Source organism: Capra hircus, chromosome 7, assembly GCF_001704415.2.
Source record: "Capra hircus breed San Clemente chromosome 7, ASM170441v1, whole genome shotgun sequence".
NCBI classification, from domain to species: Eukaryota; Metazoa; Chordata; class Mammalia; order Artiodactyla; family Bovidae; genus Capra; species Capra hircus.
In genome coordinates, this window is record NC_030814.1 from 48,430,004 (window position 1) to 48,449,470 (window position 19,467).

Below are 19,467 nucleotides of genomic sequence, written 5' to 3' on the forward strand. Positions count from 1 at the left end.
GATGCACACAGTCAGCTCCACAGAGGCCTAAAGAGCTGGGGATAGTTCCAGTTTGGAGACAAGAATTTGAACATCACTTGTGAAGGCCCCAGGCAGGGATGGGCCGGATGGCCCAGGACAGGCAGGTAGAGCTTACGACAGGGTCGATGACCAGTTGCATTGGGAGGAAACCTTGAAGTTTACAGATATTGGCTACCAGATCTCGTATTCCACTACTGCTTAGCTGTGTGAACTTGGGAGAACCTGAACTCTCTATAACTCTCTTATCCTACTGCAAAACAGGGAGGAGAGAATCCTTGCAGCCCCATGGATGGTGAGAATCTTGAGAACTGTGAAAGACCGTGGACATTGGCAACCTCAGAGCCTGGGCTGACCTCTGCTGCTGCAGTGCCTGGAGGCCACACCTTTGTCCACAGGCAGGGTCAGGCATCCTCCACCTCAGCAGGCTGGGTCAAGGCCTTGGCTTCTGGCTGGAGCTGTGCTGGCAGAGTGTGGTAGACCAGAGGAAAGATAAGCATGTTCCCAGGTGCCACGGCACATCAGTGCCAACCAGGGGGAGGCCAACAGGCACCTCAGTCAGAAAGATAAGAGACACCTGTTACAGCAGCCTCAGTGGCAGGGAAATCAGTACAGAGAAGCCAGCCTTCTGCTTGGAGGAGAATGGGCACTCATGATATTAAACACCTATCTTACGCTGGGTTATTCACTTAGGTTATCAAAAGAGATCCTCAGAGCCACCTGTGAGGGAGGTACTGTTTTTATTATCCCATTTCAGAGGTGAGGAAATTGAGGATCAGAGAGGCCAAGTGACTTCCGGCCTAAGTCACACAGCTAGCAACTAGTAAGGCTGATCTCTGAACCTAGATCTGGCACCTTGACTGTGATGGACCCAGAGAATAGAGGCTCCAGAGTCTCATTCGTCTCCAAATTCCTTCTCACTCACCAGCTGCTGCCAGATTTATGCCACTACAGTTTCAAAGAATCTAGAATCTCATGCAGGGCCAGGAGAATTCTGAGACCTAACTAGCTGCTGTGACCTTGGGCAGGTGCTTTCTGCCCTCTGGAGTCATTTTGCCCAAAGGCACCATGGCAGGCTTAAGCCAGATGATGCTGGAGAGTCCATCCAACCCCGGCATCGTGGGATTCCATGATTCTAAGCCTTTGGCTCTCCCTACCAGCACTGCCACCACCCCACCAGAGAGAGAGCCAGATGGCAGGAGGCGGGAGTGGGTGTGGGGGGGCAGGGCTCCCTCTGACGCCCCACGGGGCCTCGCCTCACTCTATGCCTGCTTCTGTTTTGCTCTATTTGACGGTGGCCACGGTTTCCAGGAAAGAAAAGAGAGGCGGAAAAGTTAACTTTCCGCCACCCACACAAATATTTTTGGCCGGCGTTGTCTTCACACTGCCAAGCCGGGGGGGAGGAGTTGGCAGGAGCGCTCCAATTCAAATCTCCCTCCCAAGGAGGGAGGACTCCCAACCCAGCTGGGGGGTCTGGGCAGGCCCCGTGTGGGCCCAAGCCCTGGAACACTCACCCTACTCGGGAGCCTGGGGCCAAGGCAGGGTGTCAGGACCCAGAACAATCATGGCAGCCACCACTTACTGAGCATCTGCTGGTGCTCGGCCAGGGCTTTGACCTGACGCTCCTGTGGGTCAGCCGCATGAGTGCTGTCTACAGAGGGGGAAACTGAGGCACGTAGAGGTACCTTCAGCATCCAGAGTCACAGGGCGGTGAGTGGCAGAGCTGCTGGGCCTGTCTTCTTACTCACATATTCCGACTCATTTGCAACACCCCACAGGGCCCCTGAGGCTGCACTCAGACATAGTACACCGTCGGTATGGGCTCCACCATGGGCAGGAGAGAGCCCGCTCCAGTCTCAGCAGACACAAGAGGAGGTCCTCTAATATCAGCTTCCCTAAAAGCCACAGCCCTGCTCTGGATGCAGGCCGAGGTTCTAGGCCATCCAGCCTTAGCACAGAGCCAATAGTCCAGCATACCCACAGTGCTTACCTCGGAGAGGGGGGCTCTGAGCCCAGAACAGGGAAGGGATCACCCAGGTTGTAGAGAAAGTTTAGATGCAGGCTTGGTGCTAGAGCCCAAGTGTCAAGTCACCTGCTTTCAGCCCCTCACATAACCCCTGCTGCCTCCTGAGTGGTCCCATCCTCCTTCCCCTGACCTCCCATGAGTGCAAGCAGGGCCCCCAGGACCGGAAGCCTAGCTGAGCATCTGATCTCTACAGCCCCTGTCCGAGGCTGTAGAGGGTCTGCTGCTGGGATCTCCCCGGGCTCCTTCTGTGGATGGCTTCTGCCATGAGTGGGCCCAGGGAACATGGCCTTGGAGCCTCATAGTCCCTTCTGCCGTTCCTTGTGTTGTGGGGGAAAGGCGCTGGCTTTGGAATCAGATCTGGGTTTGAATTCTGTCTCCTCCATTTGTTGGCTGCCCGACTCTTTGTGAGCTTTGGTTTTCCCTTCTGTAAAACAGATTAAAACACAGCCAGCCTCCCAGGGTTGTTGAGGGAAATACAGGCTCCTTCTTCACTCAGCAGTGGATGAGGGATCAGGGCTGTGTGCTGCTCACCTGTGGGGCTCTAGGGATACTTGGCTCACAGGCTGGGTGAATGGAAAGCCCAGTCTGGCCTCCCCTGACTCTCCATCATCTGCAGGGCCCCTAGCCTGCATTTGCAGCTGCAGAGGAAGTAAACGGAGTGAGGGGATGCAGAGGGTCAGGGCTTAAGTGGATGCATTGCAGGCTCAGGCCTGGGGTTCTACTTTTGGCTTTTCCTCTGACTTACTGAGTCAATGCTGCGGAAATCACAGGATCTGGATTTGTAAGGAAGAGACTAGAGTAGGCAGAAAGGGGAGAAGGAGTCTAGGAAGATTAAACTCTTATTCCTCTGAAAGACCATCCCTGGCCTCCCCATCTGCAAACTCTCCCTGTCTCCATCCATCCTCTGTAAGATCTGGTCCATTCTTCTAAAGTGCATCTCTGAGTGTGCTGCTCACCCGCTCAGGAACCTCCTGTGGCTCCCCATTGATCATGGGATAAAGAAAAGTTGCAAACAAAGGGAAATGCAGATTCAAAGGCAGATCTCGTGATTCTTGGCTGAGGGGAAGGAAGGAGGGCTTCCTGGGGATGAAGGATGATGTTTCAGTTGAATTTGATGGACTGTGGCAGGAAGTGCTTGACGTTCTGATGAGTGGAGAGTACTCCATCCATCAAGACCCAGTGAAGCCCAGAAAGCAGGACCATTTGAGGATGAACCTGGAGAACTGCAAGGGCCTGGATAGGTACAGGCTAAGGCGTGTGTGGCAGGGCCAAGAGAGGTGAGAGGACATGGTCAAACTGTGACAGACTTCAGTTGCCTGGACTCTTTCCTGCTGCTTTGAGAGGTGATGGAGACGGTAGCCCTGCTGGGCTGGGGGAGCCAGTGCAAGGCCCTGTTCTGGGGGTGGAACTGGAGGCAGCAAGGCCAGAGCAGGAGGTGGAGGCTGGAGCTAGAGCTGGCGTGCAGGCATCCCTGTGAGAGCAGCATTTTGGAAGAACTTCCTCTGCACCTGGCACAGGGCCAGGCACATAATAACAATGACAAGGATGATAGCTGCAGTTTATGAAGTGTTTACTACGTCAGGTGCTATTCCAGACACTTAGTGTGCGTTAACTCATGTTACCCTCATCACAGCCCTGTGAGAAAGATGCTATTATTATCCCCATTTTGCAGATAAGGAAATTGAACTTACGTGACTGGCCAAGCTCACACAGCTAGTGAGTGACTGAGTCAGGAGTCATATCCTGATAGTCTAGCTCCAAATATCACTCATATCCATAGAATGTGCTGCTTTAATGGTTAAAGTAATTACTAAACAAATGGATGAATGAGAAGGAAGGATGGGAGGATGGAAGGGGGAGAAGGGAAAGACTATCTCTAATGCCTGGTACATAGCCTGGTACGCAGGAATCACTCAATAAATATCTATCAAGTGTGGTAATGAGTGTGACTGAGGTACTAACTGTACAGGCTAGGGATGAAAATGGAGTCACCCTGGGGAAAGGGTTAATCCAGTACCGATCCAGATGGCTCAGGGTGCACCTACCTGCCCCGCCCATCTGGCAGCACCTCACAGTAGGGCTGAGGTGGGGGTTACTGTCTGGACTGTCCGGAGCTGAGTTCTGTCTGCCACTAGGAGGAGAGCTGTTGTGGGACTCAGGTGTCTGAGCTGAGAGTATGTTCCTGCCTTAGTGCTTCTCTCTCCAGGAGGGGGTGGGAGCCAAGGTTGGAGTGGGATCTCTTCCCCACTGACTCCAAAGGGAGAATCTTAAACCCCAGAACTGGTGAGGTTGAGGAAGCCCGCAAATTGAAGTTATCTTGCTCTGTGTTCTGGAAGGGTAATTTCCTTTCAATGAGCCTCAGTTTTCCCAACAGAAAAAGGCAGAGTGGTTGGTGGGGATGGTAGTATGCAAGGTTGAAGGCATCCCCAAATCCTCACTGGGTGTGCCCTCTCCAGGCATCTTCCAATGGGCAGGGTCAGTCCCCAAGAGATGTGCAAATGTGACCCCACGTTACTGACCCGTCCCTCCAGACCTGTGGGACAGACTGAGCAATCACAGCCTCCTTTCTTCCTGTCTTGACCTGCAGCCCTCACCACTCTGGCTGCCCAGCCTGCTCTGACTGCTCTTCCTTCCTCCCCATTTCCCTCCTCCCGGGGTTCCCCTCCTACTCCTGGGACACGAGGAGCCAGTGTTGGATGAGCATCCCGTGGGAGAGCTCCAGAAGCATCAGGAAACCGTCCCTTAACAAGAGGTGGCTGTGAGAGGCTGGGAAGAACTCCTGAGCCGGATGCACTGGCTGGTTTCAGGAGAGAGGAGTGTCAGGCAGGCCCCAGTGAAGCCTCATGATAGCTGGGTAATTGGGGGCCAGCCACTCTGAACTGGAACTGAATTCCAGTTGCTCTCTTGTAGGATGGAGACGCACACAGTCACTTACTCATTCATTCTTTTGACACATATTTACTGAACGCCTGCTCTGCGCCATCCACTATTTTAAGTCCTGGCAGCACACAGTGAGCGAGAGAGAGAGAGAGAGAGAGAGAGAAGCACCCTGCCCACGCGAAGCTCACATGTTAGTTGGAATTGAAGAAAAATAAATAAATATGTCAGAGGGTGATAAGTGTGATGGAAAAATAATTAAGCAGAAAAGGGAACTGGAGAGTGTGTGTATCATTAGGACAGAAAAAACAGTGGCATTAATATGATGCTATCTTGGAACGTCCCTGGAGGCCCAGTGGTCAAGACTCTGCGGTTCCCTTGCAGAGCGCATGACTTCGATCCCTAGTTGGGAAACTAAGATCCCACATACTGTGGCGGTGTGGCAAAAACATATATATGTAGTGCTATCATAATATGTATACACACACGCACAAACACGTGTAGTGCTGTCTTTTGTTTATATGGCATATGTATTTCAAGTTTACTATGTTTTGAACTGGACTGCCAGGGAAGTCCCTCAAGTTCCCTATTATGTTGAATTCTCACATGCAATTAAAAATACATAAAATCCATATTAGATGGAAAACTCAGGAACACAAATCCTGCAAGCCCCTGAGATATGTCTTATGCTCACATTCTGATTATTCAATCATTCATCACTTTAGAACCTTCGTGTCCCGCTAAGAACCTGTTTTACCATTTAGGATTGAGTATTTTTATGGTCCAGTGTATAAAAATGCGATTTTACATATTAGCTTTATTTCTTTGAGAGAATTCTTTCCCAACTTCATTAAGTGGATAGAGGGTCTCCTGTATGTGAAACACATGTTATTCCATGATTTTGAGGATAATAATAAGGATATCTTATGGCTGTGGTGAGGACGGAATAAGGTAACATGAGTAGATGCTTTTGAAGAGGCAGCTGCTGTCATTATAATTGTTAAGTTTGTTAAGGGGTGACTGAGGATATAATTAGAACAAGGGCCATATTTAACTGAACACTGTGTGCTGGGCACCATCCAGGTATGTGATATCAAGTATGCTCTTGTTTATTTCCCACAACAACTTTATAAAATAGGTACCTACTACTATTCCCATTTAACAGATGGGGGAACAGAGGCTGAGAGAGGATAATCTCTTTTCATTGTCCCAGAGCAGAAAAAAACCAAGCTGGCACCTGAATGTTACCTGGTATGGTCATTGATGGGGGAAGGTCCCCCAGGGTTTGAGGAGAGCCATTTTGCACAAAGCAAAAATCTCTTCATAATGGGCCTGGTTCTGCCATGCCCTCTGTACCCCGGACACATTCTTCACTGCTGGGTTTCAGTGACCCCCAGCCACACAAACACAGGGCTGGGCATGGCGTCTCCAAGTGCCCTTCCAGCTCTGAATTGCCCATGCGTCCTGGTACCCAGGATAGTGGGGGCTTGAGTCCATTCCATCGGACACACCAAATCCAGCCTGCTCACCAAGTCAGCCAAGTTCTCTGTGCGTCACGTCTATTTCTGCGCTGCTGGGTTTCTAAATATGTGGCCTGGGAACTAGCTTCAGTGGAACTGGAGAGCCTGAAGTCATGGCTATAAATACAGGGCAAGGCTGGCTGGGGTTGGGCAGGGGGTGTGGCAGAGCCGATGCCAGCCTGGAAAGCCACACCCCGGGGGTCCTGTGGGCAGTCCAGACTCCTCCTGGACACACAAGAAGATGGAGGCCCAGAGGGGCAAGGACGTGCCCATGGCCACACGGACAGTGAGGTCAGCAGTGGGCCTGGCCCACAAGGCTCCTGATTCTGAGAAGAAGCTGCTCTTTACCCCTTCTACTCTGCCCAGGATCACAAGTCCTCACCCTGCCCTGGGGCTCACCTAGTTTAACAAGAGCAAGATATTATCGTTTATATTCATAAAATGAATCTCTACTTTTGATAACATATGTTTTTTATGTGTTGGAAATGTTGGGGCTTTCAAATGTTTCGTTTGAGGAAGTGTTCCATGACTAAAAATTCAGCACGTTACTACCATGTCTGCTTCCCACTCAGCAGGACTCCCGTTTCACCATGTGCCCGGCCCGGCCGTGTGCTGGAGCCCAGCACTGACACAAAGGCCGGCTGTGTGGAGCAGTTCCCAGCTCTGTGCTCAGCGACATCGCTTCAGCAGCTTGAGGTGAGCTGTGGTGGGAGTCATTACTCCATGGATGTAGGCAAGTGCTACGAATCAGGGCTTTCCCCTCCCATGGATGTAGGCAAGTGCTACGAATCAGGGCTTTCCCCTCCCATGGATGTAGGCAAATGCTACGAATCAGGGCTTTTCCCTCCTGAGTAGCTGTTGTTCAGTCTCTAAGTTGTGTCCCATGGACTTAGACACCATGGACTGCAGCACGCCCGGCTTCCTTGTCCTTCACTATCTCCCTGGGTTTGATCAAACTCATGCCCGTTGGGGTGGTGATGCCATCCAACCACCTCATCCTCTGTCGCCCCTTCTCCTGCTGCCCTCCATCTTTCCCAGCATCAGGGTCTTTTCCAGAAAGTTGGCTCTTCACATCAGGTGGCCAAAGTATTGGAGCTTCAGCATCAGTCCTTCCAATGAGTATTCAGGGTTAATTTCCCTTAGGATTGACTGGATTGATCTCCTTGCTGTCCAAGAGACTCTCAAGAGTCTCTTCCAACACCACAGTTCAAAAGCATCAGTTTTTCAGTGCTCAGCCTTCTTTACGGTCCAACTCTCTCATCCATACATGACTACTGGAAAAATCATAGTTTTGACTATACAGACCTTTGTAAGCAAAGTAATGTCTCTGCTTTTTAATACACTGTCTAGGTTTGTCATAACTTTTCTTTCAAGGAGCCAAGCGTCTTTTAGTTTCGTGGCTGCAGTCACTGTCCACATAATTTTGTTAAACTTTTAACTGCACACCACTGGCTAAGACCATTGCTAGTAAACCCCTACTTATGCCTGTTTGCTGGCTGTCTGAACTTGGGCTGGTTATTTTACCTCTGTGAGCCTCTTTCCACCTGTAAAATGGGAACTATAACCACGCCTGCACCCAGCTACTGCGAGAATTAGATGAGCTTGTGCGCCAAAGGGTTAGCACAGTTTCCAAACTTGTCTGCCTGATAGATCAGGCAGATAGGATCTTTTACACATCCCAGAGCCCTGGCCACACCCTAGGCCAATTTGATGATAACCTTTGAGGCTTGGTAGGTTTTGAAATTTAGGTTTGGGAACCACTCTGCCTGTACTCAGCAACTATCCAGGGACCTCAGAGGAATGGGGACCATGCTGACTCCTTATCCTTGTTCCAATTAACTCATGGGGTCTCATGGAAAAAAAACTTTAAAAATGGTGGGGATTTGTTTGTTTGTTCTGTGTAGAGGCCTAGTCTGCCTAAGACACACAGGAGGTGCTACAGCAGGGTGTGGTCCTTCTAAGGACCCCAGAAGGAGGGGCCTTCACACTCTCCCTTCCAGATGTGAGCCTGGCCACCCCACACACCACAGCAGAGGGACCACAGGCTTACAAACCCCAAGGAAGCCTCACTTCATGTGGTTCTCTGCTGGGGAGATGGGAGACCTCAGCCTGGATCTTCCCTCCCATCCTAGAGTGAATGAGGCTGGTTCTTCTCGACCTACAGGCCAAGGGCTCACACAGCTTGGCTTAGCCTGGGAGACATCAAGCTGCTGGCTGGAAGGACTCACATTAAGAATAGAAACATCAGTGCTTATGCCAAGGGCTTGGGGCCTCACCCCAGCTTCCCCCTGGACCATCACCAACAACAACCAATGATAAAAATAATCATCATAGTGCCTGACATTCATTGGCTGCTTCCTGTGCTCTAGGATATAGCACAGCAAGCACCTTGAAAGGCAGTCTAGTATTCGACTGTGAGGTCCAATATGGTGGCCGCTAGCCACAAGGGCGGCTTAGCTTTTGAAATGTGATGAGTTCAAATTAAGCTGTACTCTAGTATTCACCAAATTTGCAAGACTTAGAACCCAAAGAAGAACATAGAGTGTCTCATGGATGACTTTTTTAGATTTATTACATGTTAAAATGATACTATTTTGGATTCAAGTGGGTGTATTATTAAGATAAATTTCTCAGGTTCCTTTTCCCCCACCTGTTTCTTTTTACTTTTTTAGTGTGGCTTTTAGAAAATGTAATGTTACGTATGTGCTTGCATTTATTTCAATGGACAGCACCGGTATCAGGTTGGGAGGGCAGGCTCTCCAGGGCCACACTCCTGGGCTTTGAATTATACTCTGTGTTCCACCACTTACCAACTGTGAGAACTTGGGCAAGTTATACAACTCTCCATGCCTCGGTTTCCTCATCTGTCAAACTAGGATAATAATAGTACCCACCTCTTGCGGATTTAATGTGCCTGGCACAGAGAAAGTTCTCAGTAGAAATGAGCTGTCAGAGGACTACCTGACCCTGGGCTAAGTGATACCCTTGGGTCATCTCTTACCTCATAGGTGCTGAGCTCCCTGTCACTGGTGGTAAACAAGCAGAGCCTGGAAACTCCTTGGCAGGCTGCTCTTGAGGGAGTCCCCAACCTGAATGTGGGTAGGAGAGACACTGGTGGAAAGATCTTTGAAGATGATTCCCAGCATTGACACTGCATTATGCTGCTGTCTGCCCTTGCTTCCCTGGAGGAGGAAATGGCAACCCACTCCAGTATGCTTGCCTGCGAAATCTCATGGACAGAGGAGCCTGGCAGGCTACAGAGTCGCGAAGAGTTGGAGGCGACTGAGCGCACACTCATGCCCCTTGCTTGATGCTCTCTGTTCACCCTCTCTTACTCACTATGTCTTCCTTTCCTTTCACAAATCTTCACTCAACCCAACTGAATATACTAAATGCTTTTATGTGCCATGAAAAGCCAGCCCTGTGCAGGACACTGGGGATATCAGAGGGAGAGCAAATGTGGTTCTTGCCACTCAGGAGTCTAGTGTGGGCAGAGGGCATGAGATGGGGGCGTAAGCAGCTATAATACAAGGTGGCAGGTGACAAGGGTCATGAGGGCCTCAATCTCTCTGAGCCTCAGTTTCCCCATCTGTAAAATGGGACCAATGATAGTGCGACCTTCTAGGCACTGTTGTAAGGATGAAATGAGATGACGCAGGAGAAGCACTTTGCCCTGTGCCTGGCACATGGACAGGCTCGGGAAGTGTTGGTTGTTACTTTGGCTCCACAGGGGCTGGCATCATGTGAGTTTTGCTCCCCATTCATTTATTCAGTAAGCAGGGTGTTTTTGTTTTTTAATTGGCTGCTCCACAAGGCATAGGGAATCCTAGTTCCCTGACCAGGGATCGAACTCGCTCCCCCTGAATAGAATTGCAGAGTCCTAAGCACTGGGACTGACAAGGAAGCCCCTGGCAAGCAGTTTTTAAACACATCCTATGAGCCTGGACTGCTGTTAAATCTGGGAGTACAGTGGGGGCTTGGATAGGTTGAGAGCAGGGCAGGGTGGCACAGGAAAGACAGACAGTAAGCCATCAGATGAATAAATAAGCCAGTACTTTCAAAAACGAGAAGTGATCTGTAGATGACAGACGGAGGAAGTTCACCCCTGCTCTAGCGCAGCTGCTATCGCACGCCTAGGTGCCAGTGTAACGCCTGCACTTAGGGGTGCTCAATAAATGCACATTGAGCAGACCTCAAGTGAGAGGCACTGTGGAGTGAGGGAAAGAGTGGACTGATTCTGCTTGGGAGCCTTCCGGGAGAGAACCAGACTGTCGGTCCACCAATGACCTCGCAGGCTGGGGAGGCAGCAACCAGGGCTGGAGGTCTGGGTTCAAGCTGGGGCTATGATCTGCTGCCTTGTCCAAGCCACTGACTTCGGGCAAACCGTTTCTCCTCCGTTGCCTCCATTCACCCACCCCTCCTTCAAGGGTGCTGCCCAGGGGTTCCTCCCTCCCTGTGGATCACCCTGTCTGAGACTCTGTCCTCGTCCTGGTGGGCCATGGAGCGGGGGCAGGAGTTGAGGCCCTGGAGAGACCAAGGGAGCGGGTGTGCTCAAGACTCCCTGGGGACCCCTTCCCTTCAGCACAACCTACTGAAAGAGCTGGAGTCAGGAGACACTGATCTTGGCCTCTTTCACTCAGTCCTCCAACTTTGGCCTGTACGTCTTCAGTGTCAGAGGCGCAGCTCATTCTAGAGGGGCAGCTCATTCATTCCATCTTTAGTGTCCCTTTTCCAGAGAGGTGAAATCTCCCCGCACTCTATCCTACTGAGCTTAACCCCATCCTCTGAGTATTTTCTATTCTCTCCCTCAGGCTAAACTTCAGTCCCTTCAACTTTCATACAGGAAAGAATTTCTCACCCCTTCCATCCTGTTGACCCTCCTCTACTGTCAGCCTATTTGTCAGATTCCCAGAACTAACATGATAAACCAGAAAATCAAACCAGCACAGATTACGGCAAGACCATTACCTCCTTCATTCTGGGCATTTTATCTTTATTAATGCCTAACAGGAGAAAGGAGCGGTAGAGAATGAGATGGTTAGAGAGCATCGCTGACTCTTTGGACATGAATTTGAGCAAACTCCAAGAGATACTGAAGGACAGAGGAGTCTGGCAGGCTATAGTTCATAGGGTCGCAGAGCCAGACATAACTTGGCAACCGAACAACATCAGAATAACTTCCCCCCTTCAACAGCTTTATCTCTGCTGGATTATATTGTCCATACGGTTCACAAAGACATCACTATGCTGCTGCTATTTTTCTGCCGCATCTCCCGTACCCTGGACTTGTGCAGTTGGCATTTTGAGCCCAGTGGAGGACTCTGATATATATATATATATATATTTTAGTTTGATTCTCGACTGAAAGAATTCTCAGTGAGTGGTGGAGCCAAGGTGAAAGACAATAATAAGCCCCCCATCACGCACACACGCACACACACACACACACGAAAAATGAAATAAAATAATGGAATGTTTTGTCAACAGGCATCTCGAGCTATCATTAAGAAGCTCAGGACACACTTGTTGAGGCAGTGGCTGGCTGGCTGAACCATGTGAGGGTGAGAGACGTGGGATGGTAAGATCTAGGAGCAGATTGAGTCTCAGGGCTCACTCAGGCAGGTGACTGGATGGAGCTGTGGCAGAGATGCTGGAAGAAGAGGCCTGAGGGCATGGAGCCTGAGTGTAGTGTGAGAGTCTGTGTTGCCCCGACTCCCTGCCTCTCCTCTCCGCTAACCCTTGCTCAGCACACACAGACATCCAGCCCCGAGCCTCCACTCTCCTGTGCCCTCTCTTCCTGGGGCCTGAGAAAAGGGCAGCAGCATGTTGCCAGTCACGTGGTGTGGACCGTGGGGGTGAGAGTGCTGGTCTCAGGGCCTGGCGCAGAGCCAGGGCTTTAGTGCCCTCAGAGTCAGTGAGGGGCACCGTGTTCCGGGCCCTGCTGCTCCGAGACCACTTTCCCATCTGCACACCAGGGCTAATTACAGTGCCCGCCTTGTGGAGTGGCTGTGAGGCTTAAACAAGTTTATCCAAGTAAGGAGCTTAGAGCTCAGGCTAAGTGCATGGGAGGTGTTACTGTAATTGCAGCGAGGGGCTGAGCTGTGTGTGTTGTGGGGTGAGAGGAGCGAGGTGGTTAAGCTGGAAGATGCTATGGAAACCCTCTGTCCCCAGCACCCACCCTCACCCTCAGACCTCTGTGCCCTGTATCTGTGCATGGGTCTATGTGCCTTGTGTGTGTGTTTGTGAATATGTGTGTGTGACTGTGTCTGTATGTATGCGTGTGAGTGTGTGTGTGTGTGTCTGTACACACAAACATGTCTGTGTATGTGTGTGTCTATATGCCTGTATATCTGTATCTGTGTATATGTGTGTTTGTGCGTGAGTGTGCACACACCCTGTGTGGCGGGGGTTGTTGGAGTCTGTCTGCAGAACGGCTGGGAGTGGCCCAGGAGGTGGCTCCGCCAGACCAAACAACCCCAGCGCTCGGAGCTCCAGGCTTTTCTCTGAGTCTGTTTGCTTTCTTTCTCTCCTTTCCGGTTCTCCTTCAACCGGTTCCCGCTTCCAGGGAGCAGAGCTGGAAGGAGGCCCTGGCAGGGTCGGCACTGGGCCTCCCCACCTCCCTCTCCCCGCAGGGTTTCCACCCTCTCGCCTCCACCCCTCCGGTCCCTGCCTTGGCCCCACTTGGACCCCACACAGGCCCCTTTCCCTCTCAGCCTCACTTTTCCGATTCCTCCGTTCTCTTGAGACCCTTCAGGTAGGAAGCCTGCCCCACAGGCCTGCTGGCAGGGACAGGAGCCCTGTTGCTGCCCACCCTCCGCCCGGGGACAGGTCGGAGCTCCAGGAGGTGGTGTGCGTGGCAGGTTCTGAAACCAGTCTAGGGGGATGCCCTCCCCGGGCTGTGGGGCCTCTGTCCACCTGGCCTTCCTACTCCCGGCGCCTTGGCCCTGACCAGGCATGAGTGGGACAATTTGAAGTGAAGATTTTGAGGGGCCTGGCCCCTGGGGTCAGCCCAGGACCTGGCAGCAGGTGCCTACTCAGCTAGAGCAGTGCTCTCTGGGCATCTGCTATTCACTAGAAGTTCTAGGTTGGCCTGTTTAATCACCACAGCTGTCCCACGAGGTTGGTAGCTGTTATCCCTGGCCCAGTTTTACAGAGAGTGAAGGAAGGTGCTGGAAGGTGCAAAGCCAGGGAGCCAGGCCTGGGGGAGCCCGTGCTCTTCCCTCGTCTCACTGCTTGCTCCCCATGTCCCCTGCCCTCCATGAAGTGGCAGTGCCACGCCCTCTCTAGGTCAGACCTGATACCTTGGAGATGCTATTTATTGAGTGCTGGATACATTGTGTGCCAGACCTTCTGTGCCATTACCTCCTGACTCTTCGTGACAGCCCATTTTACAGATCAGGAAAGTCGAGCTGAGAGAGATGCAGGGACCTGGCAAGGTCCCACTGCTGTGGTAGAAGAAGAGCTCAGGGTCACCTGATCCCTTTCTTTTTTTCCTAACCCAAGAACAAACTTCAGCTTTCTTTTGCCTCCTGTCAATATTATCAGTAGATCTGGGTTTGACTGCTTTGTCACTGCTTCATACCCTGTGTGCAGCAAACCCAGGAAAAACAAGATGAAATCCAAGGAAGCAGAGCTCTCGGGCATCCCTATGGATAGATAAGCACCAACAAGTTTAACTACAATCCTCTCCCTCCATTCGAATCCATGGCTGAGTCCACCATGGGAGTATGTCTAAGCACACAGTGGTCATATGAACAGTTTCATTTTCCAGATGAGAATGTTTCCTTAGGAAGAAGTTGCTCTTTAAGCCCATGTCCTCCCTGCTAATCAGGGCCACCTCCCACTCCCAGGCCGGGCTGATCTCTCTGTAACGATGCCCATAAAACTGTCCAGGTTTCCGTTTGCCCTTGGTCTTGGGTGTAGCTGCTGGTCATTCTCAAGGCCACTGAAAGTCACTTAGAATGTGATAAGGTCTGCAAGCAGGAACTTTGGCCATGACCCCAGCCAGCTGCTTCCCCAGGGTTTGAGATAGCTAGTCTAGCCCCCAAGGGAACCTGGGCCCAAGGAGTGTGGATGACTACATGTGGTCCCTCCTTGCTCAGGGAGCTCCTCGCCAAACTCACGTGGTTTGTCCCCCACCTTCCCTGGGAAAGCACTTTTGTAGAGGAACAAGAGGGCTTCTTCAGTGGCTCAGCAGTAAAGAATCCACCTGCAGTGCAGGAGACACAGGGGATGTGGCTTCAGTCCCTGGGTTGGGAAGATCCCCTGGAAGAGGGCATGGTAACCCACTCCAGTATTCTTGCCTAGAAAAATCCCGTGGACAGAGGAGCCTGGTGGGCTATAGCCCACGGGGTTGCAGAGAGTCAGACGTTGCTGAAGTGCCTGAGCACGCACACACGCAGGCATGCACGCAGAGGAGCAAGAACCCTCTAGAGGTAGATGGGTGTTGGTCCATCCCAGGGCAGAACTAGAAAGTTACTTCAGCCTCTTGAGGTCAGTGGGAGCACTAAGGCCCCAGATGGTCAGGGCGCTTGCCCTGGGCTCCTTCCTCCGCACCTGCTGCCTCCCCAAGAAGAGGCCATGCATTCATCCCCACAAGGATGCCATCCACATCCGTGAGCCCTCTGAATGCCCTCCTCCCACTGCAGGATGACACACAACAGGCAGTCTGGGGAGGTGAGCTTCCTGCATCAGGGTGTTGTGTGCTAGCCTAGAGGGCTGTGATGAGACAGATCACCAGTGGAAATCCATGGAAAAGGAGGCATCATCATGAGCAACAATAGCAGCAACAGGGAGCCTTCCGGGGGCTGAGGGTGGAGCTGAGGGAGTACATCCTCAGCGATACCAGCTCCAGCCAGCCCAGCCTGGAAAGGTGGCGGTGCCCTGCCACGGAAGGGGCTGCCCACACCCCCACACCCTCCCAGGGCACCTCTCCTGGGCCAGCCCTGGGTGGCCACATAAAATGCAGCCAAATGGCCGGGGAGCTGGGGCTGAATGGCAGGAAAGGCTGAAGCTAGGGCGGCCCCTTGCCTACCCACCCATCCTGACGATTCAATGCAAGGCTGAGGCCAGACAAAGCACTTGAAAATGTCAGTCAGGGAACAATCTCTTTCCCCAACTCCCTGCCTCTGACCTTGGGCACACAGCCTCAACCTCAGATGGGCTGATCTTTTCTCCAGATCTTCCAATTCCATTTGCGGTCCCTTTCTACACAAGACAACACAACACACACCACAATCTCTCTCCTCCCCACCCTGCCACCCCTTGCAAGGTGACACCTGAGCTTTTTACTCCAATCACAGAATTTCAGGGCTGCTAATTTGTGGAGGCCAAAAAATGATCTACTTGGCAGATCACATTTTAGATCCTGGATAACAAGAACCCACACTCTCGTGAATGTTAAAAATGGTAGAAACATAAAGAGAGCCTGTTGCCAAAATGGACAGGACCCCAGGGATCTCCCAGAAATCCTCAGTCTTCATTCATTTGGGTGGTTTATATTTTTCTTAAATCCACTCCCTGGTTTGGATTTTATATATTTTCCCCTAATGTGGGGGGGGGCGGGTATAAATAACACACAACCTTTGTTAACATGAAAACTGGCAGTCCCCATGGCACCATCTCCAAGTGGCCAATGCTGTGCACAAAATACTATTTTGGTCTACACTTGCTACTGGGGGGATGGGGCAACTGAAGCCCAGAGTTAGGAGGAAGCCCATGTAACATCCAGAGCAAGGCAGTGGCAGGGTCACCCCCAGAACCCAGAGCCCAGCTCCCACCAAGGCTTGCTCTTTTGGAAGAGAAGATTCAGGTCACAGAGTCCCCGGCAGAGGGTTGCCCCTATTTGCCACAGAATCTGGGTGCAGCTGTTCTCCAAGGAACCCTTGTCCCAGTTATCCCCTGACACCTGCAGGCTGGGGCAGCCCCATTCTGTCCTGCTGGTGCCATGAGCAAGCTCTCCCTATCTTGGGCTTGGTTTCCTCACTTCCCAGGGCTACAGTGAAGATGACAAGTTCCTGGAGGCAAGCACTCTGAAAAAGATGAGGTGGACGAGGGAGACGAGACTGTTGTCAGCCCCTTGCTCTATGCCTCAGCCTTCCTCCCTGGGAAATGGGCAGAGATGGTGCAGGTATGAGGGGACTGAGCTGGGCTGGAGGCAAAAGGAAGGAGGATGGTGGCTACAGAGAACAGTGGAGAAGGGCCGCCACCAGCTTGGCCAGGGTGTCTCCTCATCCCCTGAGGACCCTCCTGGGGGGCAGCCAGCAGGGTCCCAGGCACTGAGTGTTAGGTAGGAGTCTGCCCAGGACTCAGGCCACAGGAGGCCGCAGGGGAGACTCATTTGGTCCTGCGAGCAGACACCCCACCAACCTGCAGACATGCTTACACACACACACACACACACACACACACACACACACCCCGCCCACCCACCCATGCAACGTGAACACACACAACTCATGCATCGCGCACACTCTTGTACACATGCAAATGACCCCAAACCTCCCTACCCCCAGCCATCCCTGGGCACACAGTGGGGGCCAGCCTGCATCTCTCCTCCCCCCAGTCCCCAGCCCTAGGCCTGGCGGCTTCTCTGTCCCGCTGCCTGGGAGACACATGTGGTTTCAGTTAGCAGCAGAGCGGGCATTTCCGTCCCAGACATCAGGGCCCTGCCAGGCCCTGGCCCCAAGGGCGCCCACAAGAGGGGCCACCTTGGCCCCCATCCCTCCACTGGCCATCCCAGCAGCCCCAGAGGCCCCTCTCCCCAGGAAGACCCTGCTCTCGTCCTCCATGGTCTCCACCTCACCTGGAGCCGAATCAGCACCCTCTCTCGTGGGGACCGCTGTGCCCAGGCTCCAGCCACGGCTGCCCGCCTGCCTCCTCACTCCCGCTCTGTCTCGAGCAGGCTGAGCGGGATGGGAGGAGGGCAGGGTGTCAGGGGGGCGGGCGGGAGGGAGGGGAGGGGGCGTGTGGAAATGAAACTTTAATAACAGAGCCCCTTTTGTTTCCGAGCATATGGGATATTTCATACATACTGAAGACATTAGCCGTCTATATTTTTAAGGGCTCGGGCTAAAGGATGAATAAATACAGCCCATATTCTGCTCGGCAAACACGCACAAGAAGAGCGCTGACTTCTGGAGCATTTCAAAACCCAAAGAAAAAACCCCCGGTGACACCAGACACTTAAAAGTAAATATGTTTCCCAAACCCCAGGCTCGCCTTGCCCCCTCTCACAGTCACCTGGGGGCCTCCCACTGCCCTCCTTCCACCGTCCACTCTGCAGCAAGAAGAGCAAGGCCCTGGGGTCCAGCTCCCATCTCAAGTCTCTTTCCCAGCCTGCCCCTCCAGCCCCCAGCAGGATCCCAGAGTGTCAGAGTCCCCACAGAGCTTTGAAATCTTTGCCCTCCTCATGGCCCCCAGAAAAGGGCAGGGACTTGCCTGAGGTCACACTGCAAATCAGGAGCTTGAGCCAAGGGGCAGTGCCTTCTTCTTTCATCAGGAGGGATCCCCCACTTCCCCACGTCGGGCTGGGGGTGGGGAGACCCCAGAGGGAGGGCTGAGGTGTGGGCTGGGAGAATGCCCGCCTGCCTTTTCCACTAGAGAGCTGTTCTGGGCACCCATCCAGGGGAGACGTCAGTTGGGCTGGAAACTGGGCCGGCCCCAGGAAATCCCCTTCAGGCTGGCAGATCCCAACAGGCCTGGAGACCTCAGGTGAGGGAGCCTCCCTCCCTGACAGCTTGGCTCCCAGCTCCCTTGTGCCTTCCATCTGTCCCCTTTGAGAAAAAAAAACAGAGGCCCAGAGAGGGTCAGTCCCTGACCAAGGTCACACAGCAAGATGACGACAGAGTGAGAAATTGTGTCTTCAAACTCTGTCCTCAGCTGCCTCCAGACAGGGCCCCGTCCTCCTGGTCTGCACTCCCCCAACTGATGTGTATTCACCCCCCAGCCCCCACCATTCTTCTCAGAGTCCAATCTCTTCTTACCAACTATCTAACCATCCATTTAGTTGAGTAATTAATGTAATGCTTGACACATGAAAAAAATTCCCACCGTAAACGTGAACAGTTTATTAGGATGGTATTGACTGCATTTCTACCCTGCCCCAAGCCCCATGCCAGGCACAAGGGACAAGCCCATACCCTCCCAGGGCTCGTGGAAGAGAAAGAGCCTCCTTTACAGACATCTTCTCCCCAGTTGGGAGAAAGTGAGACTCAGTGAGGTTCAGATGCTTCCCCAGGCCACGCTGGTGGTAGGTAATGGGGCTGGGCCTCCAACCAGGATTTCCTGACTCCAGAATCAATGCTTGTTACCCTCTAGGGGCTCACTCATCACTTGCCGTGTCCTGGTCCCAAGACTGTCCATCACTGTGTTATTATTAAATATCTCTATAGGTAATATGAGCAGGCAGGCAGAGCACCCCCAAAACTTCCATAAAAGAGGAGCATTGATGCCGGAGCTGGAACACTAGGTTCCTGGCCTTGCCCTGCCATTAACAGCTGTGTGAGGTCCCATTGCTAAGGACATGGTTTCTCTCCTCTGTAAAGTAGGAGGGAAGATGAATCATGAAAATCATGTGATATAAAGGATGTGAGAGGGGATTTACCATGTACATGGTGATTTCCCTGTCTGGAATTTTACATCATGGATGGATCCTGGCATTCAGTCCTGTCTAGGTTCCAACATGCCCCGACTGGCCTCCTTACCAGGAGGTACCCCTTGCTGGAACCCACATCAGCCCCCAGAATCAGCCTCCTGAAGAAGTCCCTTCATCTTGTCACCCCCACAGTGACCCCACAGCAGTCAATGAGTTAAAGGGGCAATCATGACCTCTAGGAACCTGGTCCGAATCTGAGCCTCCCTTCTCCTTCCCAACCCAGACACTCTACCCACATCAGCTTGGCATCCTTGGGCCTCCAGAAAGCTTTCCCTTCTCCAAGTGATCAGCACCTCCATCACCTGCTCATCACTCCTGCTTCTATCATCAGTTTACTGATGTGAAGGTCCATGAACTTCAGGGTACAAGCT

The 19,467-nt window shown here is 52.3% G+C and overlaps 1 protein-coding gene across 2 annotated transcripts in view; it reads right to left on the reverse strand.

The window, feature by feature from the left end:
* SYNPO (synaptopodin) overlaps nucleotides 1–17,328 on the reverse strand; it is a 59,967-nt gene extending 42,639 nt beyond the window's left edge. The window contains exon 1 of one of the 2 annotated variants that reach the window (XM_018050142.1): nucleotides 17,246–17,328. The gene's annotated coding sequence lies outside the window, so the exon portion shown is untranslated. Of the gene's footprint in view, nucleotides 1–9,442; nucleotides 9,524–17,245 lie in introns of those variants that run through there. The other variant, XM_018050143.1, reaches the window with a different exon arrangement.